The sequence below is a fragment of the Myxine glutinosa genome, chromosome 12 (genome assembly GCF_964187855.1).
Source record: "Myxine glutinosa chromosome 12, kmMyxGlut1.1, whole genome shotgun sequence".
Classification (NCBI taxonomy): Eukaryota; Metazoa; Chordata; class Myxini; order Myxiniformes; family Myxinidae; genus Myxine; species Myxine glutinosa.
Genome location: NC_136272.1, coordinates 34,515,168 through 34,534,082, shown reverse-complemented (window position 1 = coordinate 34,534,082; position 18,915 = coordinate 34,515,168). Strand labels below are relative to the sequence as shown.

Below are 18,915 nucleotides of genomic sequence, written 5' to 3'. Positions count from 1 at the left end.
TGGGGACGCAGGTAGTTTAGTGTGGATGATAATGACGTGGGAGCGCAATAGTTTAAAGGGACGACTGGGAAGCGCAAGTTTCAGAAGGGAGTAGTTAGCTGAGATGATGCCGTGTGTGTGAGGATTGTGCAGGTGTGATTGCACAGGTGTGCAACTGGACAGGTGTGTGGAGCAGTGTGTGAGTAATGAGTGTTGTGGATCAGCGCGAATGCGCTTGGGGAGAGAAGGGTGCAGGTGGCACCAGGTGTGAGAGCACAGGTGTGCAAGTACAGGTGTGTGGAGAGAGTTGGAGTAAGTGGTACGGAGTGGTGTGCATGGTGCGAAGGTGTGAATGGGGGAAGAGTGGACCCCCATCACGGATACCCGGGGCGGGTAGTGTAAGTGTTAGGTAGAGGGTACAGGTAAATTGTGGTTGGATATTGGCATTTGTGGTGCGGTTGCAGAATGGTGTTGTGAATGGGTGCATTAGTGTTGTGGAAATGGCTGGGCGTGTAGCCTGTTAGTGTGTGTAGTTGGTTGGGCACTCCACCACTGTGAGGATGTCGGCCAGGTGAGGCCGCAGGTGGGCTCTGGGAGCCGGTAGTTGTGAGTGGGTGCCTGAGGATCCCGGGTGTGGATCGGGCAGCCCAGTGCCAGAGAGGGCACCGAGTGGGGAGAGTGCCAGAGGGCCTTCCCCAGGTAGTTAGGTTAGGGTAAGGAGCAGGTAAGCTCGGAGGCAACTGCAGTGGTGGAGGTGTGCAGGTGGGTAGACCCACTGGGAGAGGTACACGCCACAGCCCAGAAATTGTACGAGGGCACCGGGAGATGAATCGGGGGAGTGAGACCCCAAATTGAAGAGCACCACAGTTTGGCCAATGGGAATTGGTTTTTAGAACCCATAGTGTAAGAGGGCCAATGGTTTGGCCGGAGAAAGACCCCGGGTAGTGTAAAGTTGTTAAAGTCACTTAGGAAATAGTTAGGATTGATGAACCTGTCGCACCATACGCAGCCACTTACCTGTGGTGATGATGATGACTCCACACCTGTGTTTTCTTTGTTTTGTTGCAGGAGATGAATCACTGTGTGGATTTGTGAGACGCATCACGACGTGGATGAGACATTGGGGTGATTCCATCTCTCCCTCCCTAGGAGGGACTGATGATGAATTGGTAATGGCAAATTATGATGTTGAGTTGGAGATGGCAAATTTTGATGAGAGTTGAAAATGGCAAATTTGATTGGTTCGGAGGGAGAGAAGACGAATTTGGTATATGGGAGGAACGGGGAAGACAGTAGGGATGTTTGTTGATTTGTAAAGTAGATGTTTATGGGTAGTGTTGTGTTGTGTGGATACAGTAAGGGGTAAGGGAGGGGCCATGTAGGTTACCTGGTGGGGGGGGGGGGGCGTACGATAGGAACGTACCTGTCTCACCTGGTTCCCATGTGCCCCCAGTGTGCATTACCTTATATTGCGTGCACTTTTGCGCCCTTACCACCTTACTCACTTGTTTCTTCTTTTGTCTCCCACCTCCGAGGATCTGGCTTTGGGGTAGAGAGAGAGGAGAGAGAGGTGCTGGCTGCGCAGTTGTGGGCCTGCACTTTCGCTGTTTGCTGCCGGGATCGATACACCATATGGACCGCAATGTTTGTGGCCACCCACAATGGACCGCAGTTCGTTTGCGGCCAAGCACCACCCGGGGATGGACCTATGGGTCAACGTGGCACCTATGCCATACAGGTGAACCACTTTTAGTTAACAGCAAGTGCACCACAAGAAGAGCAAGAGACACCTGCAGGGTTAGGGGTTATCAAATTTATTTTTATTCCAATGAACAATGGTGACTGCACCGATTGGTGGTGGGGTGGTGCTTTTGATGCTCGGGAAGGGTGCTCTGCACGTTATTAAAGGCCGTCGGCCACAGAGCACTCGTGGGTTGGTGTATCGATGCTGGCAAGCGCGCTCTCTCTATGCATAACATCTGCATGTGTTCCTCCAAAAACAGGTCCTGGATCGTAGTGTAAATAGCAGCGTAGTCGTGTAAATAATGCTCCCTACCGGCTGTATGTGTAGTTTGAGAATTCTTTCCGGATTCGGTTATCCTGTGGGTGTGTTTCTGTGAGGAGAAGGGTGCAACGTCGCAGGGGGACATATTTACTCATTTGTGAACATCTGTAAAACTGTCGCACTCAGGGTAGCGTTAATAGTAGAGGGACTACATCTGAGTGCCACACTAAACTAGGTAAAAATTTATCGGGTCGGGACGCCCCGAGGGTAGAGAAGGGTGCAATGTTGCGAATATGGAATTTGGCCTCCATATCCGCTCGCATATCATTTGGCCCCAATCCCCCATTCCCTAGTCCCATTGCATGTAAATAACACTCAGTAGAGCCGACCTTCCCCTTATTCCCCCATTAAATGTCGTGCCCAGGTCCACCGCACCACACGTAGACAACTTTCGGACATCTTGCTAGTTATTCTTAATCTATGTCAGTTAAGGCCTCGTTTCCATTAATTATGACTCTTCGTTGCACCAGAATGTGATTATATGGCACCAGTAGTGAGTTTAGGACCTTTCCCATACCTCCTTCCATCTTCTTCCCCAACAATTACAACAACAACAGAGGAGATGGCGGCGGCGCGGGGGAGGATGCGTCCTCACACCGGCTCGATTAGCGCCATTGACCACGCGCTCCACGGGGTTACCACGGAGGGGCTGGCTGTCAGCTCCTCCTCAAGGGCGGAGCCTGGTAACCCCCCGCACCCAATCAGAAGGGCGGACCAATTCCATCTGGGGCGGCGCTAACGAGCCGAGGGCGTGTCACTCCCCGCCGGATATACGCGGCCCCGCGCCGGATGTGACGTCGGATGCGCCCCCAGCTGGAGAAAGAACGTTGCCTGCGATCGCTGAGAGGAAGAGAACCCGCCTGAGAAAGAACGTCCCCTCCGAGCGCTGTGACCTCCCCGCATCTTTGGACCGGACTGTACCCTGCTTTGAGCCAAGAGTGCACCTTGAGCCATCGCTATCTGCCTTTCCTTGCCGTGTGAGTCAGCCGTTGTCCCGTTTACCTGTCGTCTGTCCGGGGTTAATATAAGAGTGTGTCTAAGTGCTTGTCTTCCTGTGATATACCTCTAGCCCCTGTAATCTAACCTTTCCTTACGAATATAATTGAGAATCGAAACATTGGTGTCTGTCATTATAACCCAGCCGGGTGTCTTCTTTTTCCTTATTGAGCCAGCGTGGCGCGGCTCCGTCAACGTCGAGTATAATCGGTAACTTGTGCAGACGTGGTCATACCAAAACCGCTCGGTAAACTAACATCTAAGCCACGTCTGTAACAATATATATATATAATTATATATATTGTTACGGACACGGCTAGGATGTTGTTTGCCGAGCGGATGGCCGCCGCGCCCGAACAGTTACCCCGACTAACCCGATTCCTGAACGTTGGCCAAAATCGCGCCACAGATATTCAATGGGGAAAAGACTAAAGCGAAGGATGTGAAGAAGAAGAAGACAGAAGTAGGGAATACGGATATAATTTATTTGCTATTTACAACCAAAAGTAACCAAGGAGAAGGAAGGATAATAAAATAATTTACAGAAGAATCAAAGAGACACAGTGAAAATCGCTAGCTTATCTAAACAGGCTTAATTAATACCCTGGACAGAACAAACAAGACGGACTCACACGGGGAATTGCAGAGTGGATTGGCTGGAAGGAGGTGGGTGGCTGGAGGGGGAGGAAGGCATGGAGCTGGCTGGAGCTTGATCCCACACGGGACGTCGGGCTGGACCTCAACGGCCGCCGATGCCACCGATCCTGTCGTGTGCGCGGGGTAACGGGTCGGAGCTGCTTGGTGGAGCCAACGCTGCTGGTGGGGGGTCTGGCGTGACGGGTTCTCTCTCCCTCTCTCACAAACTCCAGGACTCTTTCTCTCTTTGCTTCGCTTCGCCCCTTCTCTCCTCTCTCTTTCTTAGTCCAACCCAGTCCAACAACTTCCTCTCTTGCTTAGTCCAACTCTTCATCCAACTCTTCCTCTCTTGCTTAGTCCAACAACAACTTCTCTCTTGCTTTCGCGCGCGCTCTATATAGCGCCTCAGGCGATCAAGCCGCTGGTGTCCAGGACACGCCCATCGGTGAGCTCGCCTCGGCCCTGATTGGTCGGCACGGCCCTCTGGCTCCGCCCTTGATGACGATGGGCGGGCACGCCCATGAGTCGGCAGCTCCTCCCCCTTCTTCTATGTGAATGAAAGGGGACCTACTCTTATTTCACTTGGTGCAATGGAGTATTTAAATGAATGGAAGACACAGCCTTACACTAATACACATAATAAGGATATAACTACTGAACAGGGATATATGGTGTCCTTCGTGTATGTTTTATGGAATTAACTACGGGAACGCCCTTTGACCTTTACACAACAGACTGGAGGCAGGAGGGTCCAGAATAAAGCAATAAAAAAAAAAAAAAAACACAATCCTCATATCCACAACAATATGTATATTGTTACAGATACGACTTTGATGGTATGGTGGGCCGAGCGGGATGGCCGCCGTATCCGTACAAGTTACCCGATTGTGCCCGAATGTTGACTAATCGCGCTACGCTGGCTCAATAGGAAAGAGAAGACACCCGGCTGGGTTATAATGACACAATACGACACCAGGGGTTCAGTTCTCAAGTATATTCGTACGGAAAAAGGTTAGATTACAGGGACAAGAGGGAAACATAGGAAGGTGGGCACTTAAACACACTTATATTATCCCCGGACAGACGACAGGTAAACGCGGGACAAGGCTCACTCACACGGGGTTTGATGGCCAGGAAAGCGGGTAGCGATCGCTCCAGGTGCACCTGTGCTCAGGGCAGGATCGCGTACGGTGGTGTCCAGAGATGCGTGAAGGTATCACAGCGCTTGTGGGTCGCGACTTTGGTCTCAAGCTGGGGAGGTCGCTCAGCGCTCGGGAGGGTGGCGTCTTTTCCTTCCAAGCTCGGGGCGCATCTCACGTCACGTCCGGCGCGGGGCCGCGTATATCCGGCGGGGAGTCACGCCCTCGCTCGTTAGCTCCGCCCCATATGGCATCGGCCCATGGCTTCTCATTGGGTGCGGGGGTTACCGGCTCCGCCCTTGACGAGGGGCCGACAGGGAGCCCCCTTCTGGGTAACCCCGTCGAGCACATGTTCAATGGCGGCCAACCGAGCCGGAGTGAGGACGCAAAGCCGCTGTTGTTGTGGTTGTTGTTGGAGCTTGAGATGATGGGAAGAGATGCGGGGAGGTATGGGAAGGTCCTAAACTCCTACTGGTGCCATATCATCACATTCTGGTGCAACGAAGAGTCATAATTAATGGAAACAAGTCCTTAACTGACATAGATTAAGAATAACTAGCAAGATGTCCTATAATTGTCTACGTGTGGTGCGGGGGACCTGGGCACGACATTTAATGGGGGAATGAAGGGGAAGATCGGCTCTAATGGGTGTTGTTTACAGACAATGGGACTAGGGAATGGGGTAAGGGGAGAGTTGGGGAGTATCGGAGAAGATAGGGGAATATTTACAAGCGGATATGGAGGCCAAATTCCATATTCGCAACATTGCACCCTTCTCTACCCTCGGGGCGTCCCGACCCGATAAATTTTTACCTACTTTAGTGTGGCACGCAATGTAGTTCCCTCTACTATTAACTCTACCCTGAGTGCGACAGTTTTACAGATATTCACAAATGAGTAAATATGTCCCCCTGCGACGTTGCACCCTTCTCCTCACAGAAACACACCCACAGGATAACCGAATCCGGAAAGAATTCTCAAACTAAACATACAGCCGGTAGGGAGCATTATTTACAAGACTATGCTGCTATTTACACTACGATCCAGGACCTGTTTTTGGAGGAACACATGCAGATGTTATGCATAGAGAGAGCGCGCTTGCCAGCATCGATACACCAACCCACGAGTGCTCTGTGGCCGACGGCCTTTAATAACGTGCAGAGCACCCTTCCCGAGCATCAAAAGCACCACCCCACCACCAATCGGTGCAGTCACCATTGTTCATTGGACTAAAAATAACTTCAACAACCCCTAACCCTGCAGGTGTCTCTTGCTCTTCTTGTGGTGCACTTGGTGGTAACTAAAAGTGGTTCACCTGTATGGCATAGGTGCCACGTTGACCCATAGGTCCATCCCCGGGTGGTGCTTGGCCGCAAACGAACTGCGGTCCATTGTGGGTGGCCACAAACATTGCGGTCCATATGGTGTATCGATCCAGGCAGCCAACAGCGAAAGTGCAGGCCCACAACTGCGTAGCCAGCACCTCTCTTTCCTCTCTCTCTACCCCAAAGCCAGATCCTCGGAGGTGGGAGACAAAAGAAGCAGACAAGTGAGTAAGGTGGTAAGGGCGCAAAAGTGCACGCAATGTAAGGTGATGCACACTGGGGGCACATGGGAACCAGGTGAGACAGGTACGTTCCTATCGTACGCCCCCCCCCCCACCAGGTAACCTACATGGCCCCTCCCTTACCCCTTACTGTATCCACACAACACAACACTACCCATAAACATCTACTTTACAAATCAACAAACATCCCTACTGTCTTCCCCGTTCCTCCCATAAACCAAATTCGTCTTCTCTCCCTCCTAACCAATCAAATTTGCCATTTTCAACTCTCATCAAAATTTGCCATCACCAATTCATCATCAGTCCCTCCTAGGGAGGGAGAGATGGAATCACTCCAATGTCTCATCCACGTCGTGATGCGTCTCACAAATCCACACAGCGATTCATCTCCTGCAACAAAACAAAGAAAACACAGGTGTGGAGTCATCATCATCACCTCAGGTAAGTGGCTGCGTATGGTGCGACAGGTTCTTCAATCCTAACTATCTCCTAAATGACTTTAACAACTTTACACTACCCGGGGTCTTCCTCCGGCCAAACCATTGGCCCTCTTACACTATGGGTTCTAAAAACCAATTCCCATTGGCCAAACTGTGGTGCTCTTCTATTTGGGGTCTCACTCCCCCGATTCATCTCCCGGTGCCCTCGTACAATTTCTGGGCTGCGACGTGTACCTCTCCCAGTGGGTCTACCCACCTGCACACCTCCACCACTGCAGTTGCCTCCGAGCTTACCTGCTCCTTACCCTAACCTAACTACCTGGGGAAGGCCCTCTGGCTCTCTCCCCACTCCGTGCCCTCTCTGGCACTGGGCTGCCCGATCCACACCCGGGATCCTCAGGCACCCACTCACAACTACCGGCTCCCAGAGCCCACCTGCGGCCTCACCTGGCCGACATCCTCACAGTGGTGGAGTGCCCAACCAACTACACACACTAACAGGCTACACGCCCAGCCATTTCCACAACACTAATGCACCCAGTCACAACACCATTCTGCAACCGCACCACAAATGCCAATATCCAACCACAATTTACCTGCACCCTCTACCTAACACTTACACTACCCGCCCCGGGTACTCGTGAAAGGGGTCCACTCTTCCCCCATCCACACCTTCGCACCATGCACACCACTCCGTACCACTCACTCCAACTCTCTCCACACACCTGTACCTGCACACCTGTGCTCTCACACCTGGTGCCACCTGCACCCTTCTCTCCCCAAGCGCATTCGCGCTGATCCACACACTCGCTACTCACACACTGCTCCACACACCTGTCCAGTTGCACACCTGTGCAATCACACCTGTTCAATTCTCACAAACACGGCATCATCTCAGCTAACTACTCCCTTCTGAAACTTGCGCTTCCCAGTCGTCCCTTTAAACTATTGCGCTCCCTCGTCATTATCATCCATACTAATCTACCTGCGTCCCCACTACAGGTATCAGTCACTAACTAAACTTAACGTCACCTAATGTCAATCCTCGCTAGATCCCTACACACCATATCCTAACCCACCCGGGCTAGTTTTCACTGCCATACACCCCATAAACTATTGCTCCTTTGCCCCACACCTGTGAGGGATGGTGGATTTGCCATCCCACCACATCGGGGGTCTCTCACTACCAATTTTGCACATCAAATTTCAACAAATCAAAAATTTGCCAATCACTGCCCATCATCTGCCAATCACTACTGCCAATCCTTTGCCAATCATCAAATTTTGTTTTTCTCTAATTTTGGGTCCAAAACACTAACCTCATCACCCAGTCTACTCACTACTGCCTCTCGGTGCGCCAATTCCTGTCCAAAGCCCGGCTTCGTAAAGCCAAGCAATGGATGCTGGTTGTTTTGTGCCTGCGGCTGGATGCGTCCGGCATTCGGGGCAGGGACGGGGGCTTACCCGTGCCGAGATCCCACGCACCATCTCGGCACGGAGCCATCCAATGTCCCGCTCTCGACCTGCCGGCACGTCTCACCAAAAAGTGGTCGCCATGACGACCCTTTCTATCGGGCTGCCCGCTCCGCCTAGTGGAGCACGGACGCGGCCGTTCAAAGCGAGGCCCAGCACGCACCGAGGGCCCGATTCGGCTATAAGTCGTTCTAAACTCTACCCCGTTTAATGTCGATGCTTCACCTGCATGCTTACATCCCGAAGCCCGTTCCTTGCTCACACATCCAGCCGTGCCCATGCTCCTCGTACCTTTCCTTACACACCCAGGTACACCCATTCCACTCACAGCCTTGGTCACACACCTGACCACCGAACACTTTGGCACACATTCGTTGCTCGCACACCTCACCAATACACCGCTTCGCGCCCCCTCCTCGGTCACCTCCTCTGTGACAATCACAGGTGTGCTCTCATTCGCACACCCAACCACGTGCCTCACCACCAACTCCAGCGTGCATTCCCACTCACGCTCTACCATTCCAGGTGTGCATCCTTCCATCCCAGGTGTACATCCTCGCTCACCTGTCACAACTAACTCACGCTCCATGTCACTCTCACTACTTTCACCTCCATTCCTGACAGCGCACTCACCCTTACTCTTGACAGCGCACTCTTTCCCCATGCACCTGCCCGTCACACACCTTTCTTGCGCACACTCTCCCGTCACACCCTCTGTAACACTCACCACAGGTGGACACTCTTCCTTACTTCTGACAGCGCACTCTTTCCTCATGCACCTGTCCGTCACACACCTTTCTCGCGCACACTCTTGCGCACACTCTCCCGTCACACCCTCTGTAACACTCCCCACAGGTGGACACTCTTCCTTACTTCTGACAGCGCACTCTTTCCTCATGCACCTGTCCGTCATACACCTTTCTCGCGCACACTCTTGCGCACACTCTCCCGTCACACCCTCTGTAACACTCACCACCCCGCGCTTCCATGTGCTCCCTCGCACACACGCTACGACCGACTCACTCTCGCCAGCACCCTCACTCCTTGGCACGCACTTTTTCCTCACACACCCCAGAGTCGGACTTTCTCGCACACCTCCATTTTCGCACACCAGACCTGTCGCACACTTCACCAACGGCCTCTCACGAACACCCGGGTCTATCTCGACCCCCAAGCTCCTTAAATCCCCTGGCGCATCATACGCACGACCATATTGGTCACCACTTACACCGGGTCCTCTTCCTCTTCGCTTCTCCTCCATCACCTGCGAATTCCTCATCCGGTTAATGAGCACATCATCACGATCCAAACACAGACTTTGGACCAATTCTTTCATCTCCTCTTTTATCTCTTTGTTATCCCCTCTCCGTCGCTTCTTAATTTCGCTCACCCCTTCTTCCACTTCTTCTAATTTGTGCCTCACCTCTTTTATTCCCCGGTACGTCTCCTCAAGCTCGTCCTCCAAGGCTACCTTGACCGTTTCCATGTGCGTCCTCACCTGCCGGTCCTTCGTCTCCATTACCTCTATCACCTCGTCCAACCTCGTTGTCAGTCCCTCACGTACTATCTGGCATTCCCTCTTTGTCGCTATTAAGTCGTTTTTTATGTCGTTTTGTGTCGCTTTTAAACCTCCTAATACTGCAGTGTTCCTTTGAACCTGCTCCACTAACTCCGTCTGTCCCACCGTCAGCTGCTCCACCTCCTGCGTCAGGTCCTCTATGCCCCCTTGTAACTTTACAGTCCCCTTTCTCACCTCCTTTTCCATGTGCTCCTCACAGTGCCTCACCTCCTCGCGCACTCCTCCGACCTCCTCACTCACTCCTCTTCTGATCTCCTCTCCCATCACTTGCATCTCCTGCCCAGATGCCACCCTCATCTGCTCCATTTCCTCCCTGTGAGCATCCAGTTTGGTTTCTACCCCCATTCTGACCCCCTCTATCTGCTGCTCCATTTGTTTAACTTCCCTTTCCGCTTGGTCCCTCATGTCCCTCAATTTGCCTTCCATACTGTTTTCTAACCCCTCTAACCCTTTTTGCATCCCTTCCATTTGATTCTCTTGAGCGGCCATTCTGTTTTCTACCCCCGTTAACCCCTTTTTCACTTCTTTTATCCCGTTGTCTAACCCCTCAAAATTATTGTCTAACTTCCCAATTTTCTTGTCTAACTCCTCAAAATTATTGTCTAACTTCCCAATTTTCTTGTCTAACTCCTCAAAATTATTGTCTAACTTCTCACCGGTACCCCTCGCTTCGTCCCTCATTACCCCCATTTGGCCCTCCAATCGCTCACCCTGAGCATCCATCCGGTTCCCCAATTGGTTACTCTGCAGTTTGAGGGACGCCTGCATTTGCGCCATAAATTGCTCCATGAGGACCTGCATCTGGGCCATCCCTCCCACTTGTGCAGCGGGTGCGGCCGCCGTAGCTATGTGCGAGGCGCCATTTCGCGCGTCTGCTACCCCCGCTGTTTCGCTCTCCTCACGTGTCTCAATTTGGTCCTGGACCGACCCTGCTTCACTCTCCCCTACCGGACCCCAGCCGTCTTGATCCGCCATAGCGCGACTTTCAAAATTCGAGTTTCGTAAAACAAATTCGAAATTTCGCCGTTATACTTTCGTCGAGCGCAGTACCCGCGCTCCGGATCGATTTTGTCGAGCGCCGTACGCGCTCCGGATCGATTTTGTCGAGCGCAGTACGCGCTCCGGATCGATTTTCCCTCCCAAAATTTGGGCCTAACTAATTTAGTCCCGGGTCCGAATCTCACTCCTCGACACCAATTGTTATAGATACGACTTTGATGGTATGGTGGGCCGAGCGGGATGGCCGCCGTATCCGTACAAGTTACCCGATTGTGCCCGAATGTTGACTAATCGCGCTACGCTGGCTCAATAGGAAAGAGAAGACACCCGGCTGGGTTATAATGACACAATACGACACCAGGGGTTCAGTTCTCAAGTATATTCGTACGGAAAAAGGTTAGATTACAGGGACAAGAGGGAAACATAGGAAGGTGGGCACTTAAACACACTTATATTATCCCCGGACAGACGACAGGTAAACGCGGGACAAGGCTCACTCACACGGGGTTTGATGGCCAGGAAAGCGGGTAGCGATCGCTCCAGGTGCACCTGTGCTCAGGGCAGGATCGCGTACGGTGGTGTCCAGAGATGCGTGAAGGTATCACAGCGCTTGTGGGTCGCGACTTTGGTCTCAAGCTGGGGAGGTCGCTCAGCGCTCGGGAGGGTGGCGTCTTTTCCTTCCAAGCTCGGGGCGCATCTCACGTCACGTCCGGCGCGGGGCCGCGTATATCCGGCGGGGAGTCACGCCCTCGCTCGTTAGCTCCGCCCCATATGGCATCGGCCCATGGCTTCTCATTGGGTGCGGGGGTTACCGGCTCCGCCCTTGACGAGGGGCCGACAGGGAGCCCCCTTCTGGGTAACCCCGTCGAGCACATGTTCAATGGCGGCCAACCGAGCCGGAGTGAGGACGCAAAGCCGCTGTTGTTGTGGTTGTTGTTGGAGCTTGAGATGATGGGAAGAGATGCGGGGAGGTATGGGAAGGTCCTAAACTCCTACTGGTGCCATATCATCACATTCTGGTGCAACGAAGAGTCATAATTAATGGAAACAAGTCCTTAACTGACATAGATTAAGAATAACTAGCAAGATGTCCTATAATTGTCTACGTGTGGTGCGGGGGACCTGGGCACGACATTTAATGGGGGAATGAAGGGGAAGATCGGCTCTAATGGGTGTTGTTTACAGACAATGGGACTAGGGAATGGGGTAAGGGGAGAGTTGGGGAGTATCGGAGAAGATAGGGGAATATTTACAAGCGGATATGGAGGCCAAATTCCATATTCGCAACAATATATATACTGTATTCGGTGCACCGGTGCACTTCGGTGCACCGAATCAATATATATATGATATTGGTGATGGTGAGATGAGGTTTTGACTTTTGAATGTACAAATTGTACATACTAGGGCATGCCCGTACTATATATAAGCTAGGACGTGCCCGTACGTGGGTGCCCGTTCCTTGCCAAAAAAAAAAAAAAAAAAAAATTTGTGTAGGGGTGTGTGTGTGTAAACATCCTAGGGCGTGCCCGTACGTGGGTGCAAAAAAACATGCGTGCAAACAACAACAGCAAAAAAAAACTTTGAAACCACGTGGCAGTAACGACCACAGAACCCCCCCCCCTCTATTTACATGAATGGTTTGGTCCATTCGCAACGACCACAGAACCCCCCCCTCTATTTACATGCAATGGTTTGGTCCATTCGCAACGCCAAAGCGAACGGCGAACGGCTAAATCGCCATAGCTCGGTAAGTACTTGTCCGATTAATTTCAAACCTTGAAAAGGCACATCCTCGGGTCCCCAGCAATATACCTGGCAAGTTTAAAGTATATCGGACCCGTGGTTGTCGAGAAACAGCGGTCACAGACAAACAAACGTACAAACGTACAAACGTACAAACGTACAGAGATTACTGGAATTATAGATAGATCTAGCATCCGTTTGTGTTTTTCGACAAATTTAAATGTGATTATTTGATTGAACCTGCTTGATTTGTTTCATCCATTACATTACATTCTTTTATTGTTCCAACCCTCACACTTCTGCTTATGTTTCAGTCAAATTCGCCATCAAGTGAGCTGCAACATTTGCAGAATGAGCTGAGCAGTTTGCAAGCGGTGATTGACATTCGTACACAACAACTTCACAATAAGGACAAAATGGTGCACGATCTGCAGAGAGAGGTTAATTTTTTTCATACTTGTGTGCCATCTCATAATAAATAATAGAAAAATAAATATAAATAAATTAGATAGATTAGATAATAAATAATAGTAATAAATAATAAAAATAAATATAATATGATAACAGATAATAATAATAATATGATAATAATGATAGATAATTATTATTATTATTTTTTTTTTTTTGTCTCTGTCGGTGATGTCGCCGGAGGCATTATGTTTTCGGGTTGACCGTCCCGCTGTCCATGCTTCCTTCCGTCCGTCTGTCCAAGCGGTCGTCCATGATAAGTTTTCGTTACTGCAATAACTTTGAGAACGGCTGAAAAAGATCTTCTTCAAACTTGGTACATGTATGTATAATGTATGTATAATGATGCAAAGATGAACGGATTAGATTACAGTGTCAGGAGGTCAAAGGCCCCATTCGGTAAAAATTCTGTTACTTAGCTAACTTGTGAACCAGTAATTTTGACCAAACTTGGTATAAGATTATATTATGATTCAAAGATTAACTGATGAGATGTTGGTACGAAGAGGTCAAAGGTCAGAGTTTGTAATAAGTTTTCGTTACTGCGATAACTTAAGAACGGTTGAAGGGAACTAAGTAAAACTTGGTACTAATATGTATATGGATGTAAAGATTAGCGGATTAGATTATGGGGTCAAGAGATCAAAGGTCAGAGGTCCCGTTAGATAAAAATTATGTTACTGAGCTAACTTAGTGAACCAGTGATGAGGTTTTGATCAAAATTAGTATAAATATATATTATAATGCAAAGATGAACTGATTAGATTTTGGCATCAAAGGTCAAAAGGTCAGAGGTCATCTCAGGTAAAATTGTGATACTTGAGGACAGCTGAAGGGAATTAAATCAAATTTGGTGGCAAAGAGTGCCGTTCCAGTTACAAAATGAATTTATTTGCAGGTCGATGAGAAGCAAATTCTCCATCGGAAGCTGCAGGTCTTGCAGCAAAACTACGAGAATGTCTTGGCTCGTATGCACAAAAGCATGGAGTTGCAAAGGTACATGTAAAAATAGCTGTTTCAAATGTATTTCAGACTAACATTTTAAATTAATTAGCCATGATCTATCATGGTAATGCAATTAAGGATTCTCAAATGAGCTTTTTGGTGTTACCAAACTCTCCAACAACAACTCAATCTTAATGTCTTCAACAACTTCCCTCCAACTGAAGTCATGCTAATAGGTCTACAGTTCCCCAATCCTTCTTTGGTACCTTTATTAAACAAGAACGGCACCCAGTAGAGAGCATAGCTCCGCCTGTTTCGCCAAAATCACTCAATGGTGAAAAATCACTTTAAAAAATTCTACAAGCTGGATCCGGATCTGGATCTTCACCAAAATTGAATCAATTATTCATTGTCACACACACAACTGTCCAACAAGATTTGTTAAAATCCATCCTTAACTTTTTGAGATATCCGGCTATGCATTGTTTTTTTCCTATCTTCCAATGGTGAAGAATCACTGACAAAATTAAATAATTCTCATATCCGAATCCATATTCAGATCTTCACCAAAATCGAATAGAATCGTCCTTGTGAGACACCCAACCGGTCCACCGAGTTTCGTCCAAATCCGTCCACAACCTTTTGAGATATCCTGCTATGTATCGTTTTTGGCCCGATCTCGCAATGGTGAAGAATCATTTTTAAAATTCTAGTAGCTGGATCCAAATCCGGATCTTCACCAAAATCTAATCATTTCTTCCTTGTCACATACGCTACATCTCTGCCAAATGTCGTCCAAATCCGTCCATAACTTTTGAGATATCCTGCTATGTATCGTGTTTGGCCCGATCTCCCAATGAAGAATCACTTTAAATTTTTAATAGCCGGATACGAATCCGGATCTTCACCAAAATCGAATCATTTCGTCCTTGTCACATACGCTACATCTCTGCCAAATTTCGTCCGAATCCGTCCACAACTTTTTGAGATATTTTGTTCAAACGGACAAACAGACAATTTACACCACTCCATCAAATTTACATGAATTTAGAGGAAAGGGAACAAACTTAACGGTCAAAGCCACAAACATCAACCGGTGGTTGAAATGGTGCGTGTGGTAAGGCCAAATCAGTTGGAAGCATTTCAGGAGACGAGAGGAATGCGTTAAGAAATATTGGCGGAGCCTAAATAGGATGTGTGCAGGAATGTTTGCAGTGGGAATTGAGAATTGAATAAGGGTTAGGGTTATGGTTATATGGTTATATGGTTATGGGTTATGGTTATATGGTTATATGGTCATGGGTTATGGTTATATGGTTATATGACCTATGGTCAACATAGTCCTGTGGAACTAGAATCTTCACCTTTTCTGAATATCTTTTTTTGGATAGAAAGGACGGAAGCACTTGCAACAGAAAAATGGTAGGAGTAGGGAAGAAGGAAATATGACAAGAAATGATGAGTTAAAAATATTTAATACCAACAACAGGAGCTTGAAAAATAAGATGGAAGAATGTGAAAATTAATTAATAATAGGTTGTGAGCAATGCTGGGATACACTTGCAATTGTGTGTTGTGATGATTATCCCGACAGGAAGTTATCTTCCGAGCAGGCTGTTCTGCAGCATTCTTTGGAGCAAGAGTCCAAGACCAATGAAAGGCTTTCGATGGAGAAAGAGGAGTTGAAGTGGAGGCTCATGAACAGCACATCGCCGCAGCTATCTCCTGGGAGTCCGCAGGCCCCAAGTTATTTTCAGCTTCCTCTCGGGAGTCGGTCCATCGAGTAAACATCAGCACGATTTTATCCCTCTGTCTTCACCGCCATGGTACCTTTTGTACCTGGTGGAGTGGATGATGTAAATAATTTATTATTATTACAATCTTTGCCAGTTGTATAATTTTTTTGCTGTTACTTTTATAGTATTTTGTTAAATATTTTCCAACCTGGATTTTTTTGTGAAACTTTACATTTATCAGGAGAGATAAACAAATCTGACTTTTAAACAAGGTTGCACATGTTAATAGAGAGAATAAATAAGTTGAGTTGCCATAGTAACCTTATTGTTAGTGGGTTTGCATTTTGTTTTGCGATATGTTAAGAACATGGACAGTGCTCATTGCTCTTGCACATTGTAAGGCAGAAAAATGTCCTGCAAGGTTTGAGTCCTGGAATTTTCTGGAATTTTCATGGAATTTTGGAATTTTCAACTTTCAGAATAACATTCTCAACTTTCAGTTGCTACAACACTTTCAGCTACAACAACACTTTCAGGAATTCTCAACTTTCAGAAATACTCATGTTGAAAATTTGCAATTGGTTTTTCCAACAGCTTGCATTTAAACAGATAGCATATGTCGCAAAATGGTAATGCATATACTGAGTTTAGCTTACTTTTGAGTTAATGGGCACCTCACAGATCTTGCTGGCTATTTTTGGTATGCAAGGTCAATGCTTGTGGAAAAGAGAAAATACTGAATGGGTCAGGACACAACAGAACAAAAGGACAGTAGAACGTGGCGGGAAACACCAGCAGCAGGGGTGAACGACAAAATGGAGGGATACTTGGACAAATAATGGGTTGTGCAGAGGGAAGAGGGGTAAGGGAGGATACATGGGGCGGACAAGATGGAAACAGAAGTAAACTCTCAGGAAGGAAAATCTAGAAATTTGGAAGGAGGTGGGGAGCGGGTTAACGAGGGTAGAAAAATATAATGGTTTGGGATGGCGGACGATCTGAGATGGTGGTGAATGGTTGTCTTGTTGAAGACCTGGAGTGAGAATGCGATTGAAGAGAATGTAGAAGTTGATTCCACGGGACGGGGAAAAAAGAGGAACTAGAATGACACTCGGTAGAGAGCATACCTCCACCAGGCTGAACAGTTTACGTTTTGTATCCACTGATAGGCTGGATCTGGATCTCGACCTGAACACAAATCTAATTGGCTTGTTATTGTCACCGACCCAATTCATCCACCAAGTTTTGTCAATCCATCCACAACTTTTTGAGATATCATGTTATACAGTCACGTGAAAAAGTAAGTACACCCCATGTAAAGTTTTGACTTTTTCAACATATTTCAACATACAGCTATTTGATCTTCATTTCAACAATATTGATAGAAAAAGGTGATATAATATAACATATATCATGAAACAGTTACATTTTGTAGTCCATTGTATAATTTAAATAAACATAAATGTAAATTTCGCATGTGGAAAAAGTAAGTACACCCTTGGCTCTAATAGGTGGTATTGCCCCCTTTGTCAGAAACAACCTCAAGTAGGCGTTTCTTATAACTGTCTACCCGTCTCTGACGGCAACTGGGAGAAATTTTTGCCCACTCCTCCATGCAGAATTCTTTCAGCTGTGCGATGTTTGAGGGGTTTCTTGCATGCACAGCTCGTTTCAAATCCCCCCACAACATCTCGATGGGATTTAGATCCGGGCTTTCACTTGGCCATTCCAGAACCCTCCATTTCTTTCTTTTCAGCCATTCCTTGGTGGATTTACTGGTATGTTTAGGGTCATTGTCATGTTGCAAGGTCCACCTTCGGTTGAGCTTCAAATTTCCGACAGATGGCCTCGCATTATCCTCAAGCACATTCATAGTGGATTCTATGATGGTGAGCTGCCCAGGCCCTGATGCAGCAAAGCTGCCACAAACCATAATATTTCCACCACCATGCTTTACAGTTCTATCCCCTCAGGTTCTTGTGGTCAAATGCTGTCTTTGGTTTTCGCCAAACATGTCTTCTGGTACTGTGGCCAAATAGCTCTACCTTTGACTCATCTGTCCAGAGCACATTGTTCTAGAAGTGCTGGTCTTTGCCTCAGTGTTCATTGGCAAACTTTAGTCTTGCCCTGATGTTCTTTCTGGACAGCAAAGGTTTCCTCCTGGCACACCTCCCATGTAGATCAAATTTGTGGAGCCTCTTTCTAATGGTAGACTCGTGCACTTTGACATCAACAGTGGCAAGAGCTACCTGCAGGTCCCGTGGTGATATTCTGGGGTTCCTAGAGACTTCTTTCAGCATCTTGCAGTCTGCTCTCGGGCTGAACTTGCTGGGGCGGCCTGGCCTGAACAAGTTGGCAGTTGTTTGGAATCTTCTCCACTTGTAGATGATCTTCCAGACAGTCGAATGATTGATTTCAAATTGTATGGAGATCATTTTTAAATCCCTTCCCAGACTCGTAGGCATCTATGACCTTCTTTCTGAAGGCCTCAGAGAGCTCTTTTGATCTAGGCATGGTGACGCCGCACACTTCAACAACAAAGAGCAAACCAAACTAAATGTCTGAGGTTTAAATAAGACAGGTTCCTCCAAGATCCTCTGTAACGATGTTCTAATCATTTGCACCTGAGCTGGTGCACCTGATTCTAATTTTAGGTATTTGAAGTAGTGGTAAATGTAGGGGTGTACTTACTTTTTCCACATGCGAAATTTGCATTTATGTTTATTTAAATTATGCAATGGACTACAAAATGTAAATGTATCATGATATTTGTTATATTATATCACCTTTATCTATCAATATTGTTGAAATGAAGATCAAATAGCTGTATGTTGAAATATGTTGAAAAAGTCAAAACTTTACATGGGGTGTACTTACTTTTTCACATGACTGTATATCGTTTTTGGCCCCATCCCACAATGGGAAATAATCACGTGAAGAATTTTAAAAAATCGCCGTATCCGGATCTTCACCGATATCGAATCAAGTTTTTACCGTGTCACACACCTAACCTGTCCACCAAATTTCGTCCAAATCCATACACAATGTTTTGAGATATCTTGTTATATATTGTTCATCCCTATCTCCCAATGGTGAAGAATCACTCTAAAAATTCTCGGTTACAGATCCGGATCTTCACCAATTTCC

General features: G+C 47.7%; 1 long non-coding RNA gene across 1 annotated transcript; it reads left to right on the top strand.

Annotated features, from left to right (window-relative positions):
- Positions 1 to 12,946: 12,946 nt before the first annotated feature.
- On the top strand, positions 12,947 to 15,669 carry LOC144888425 (uncharacterized). The gene is made up of 3 exons (XR_013620999.1): positions 12,947 to 13,059; positions 13,986 to 14,083; positions 15,627 to 15,669. It is a non-coding gene; the product is annotated as an uncharacterized LOC144888425 (long non-coding RNA).
- The last annotated feature ends 3,246 nt before the right edge of the window (positions 15,670 to 18,915 follow it).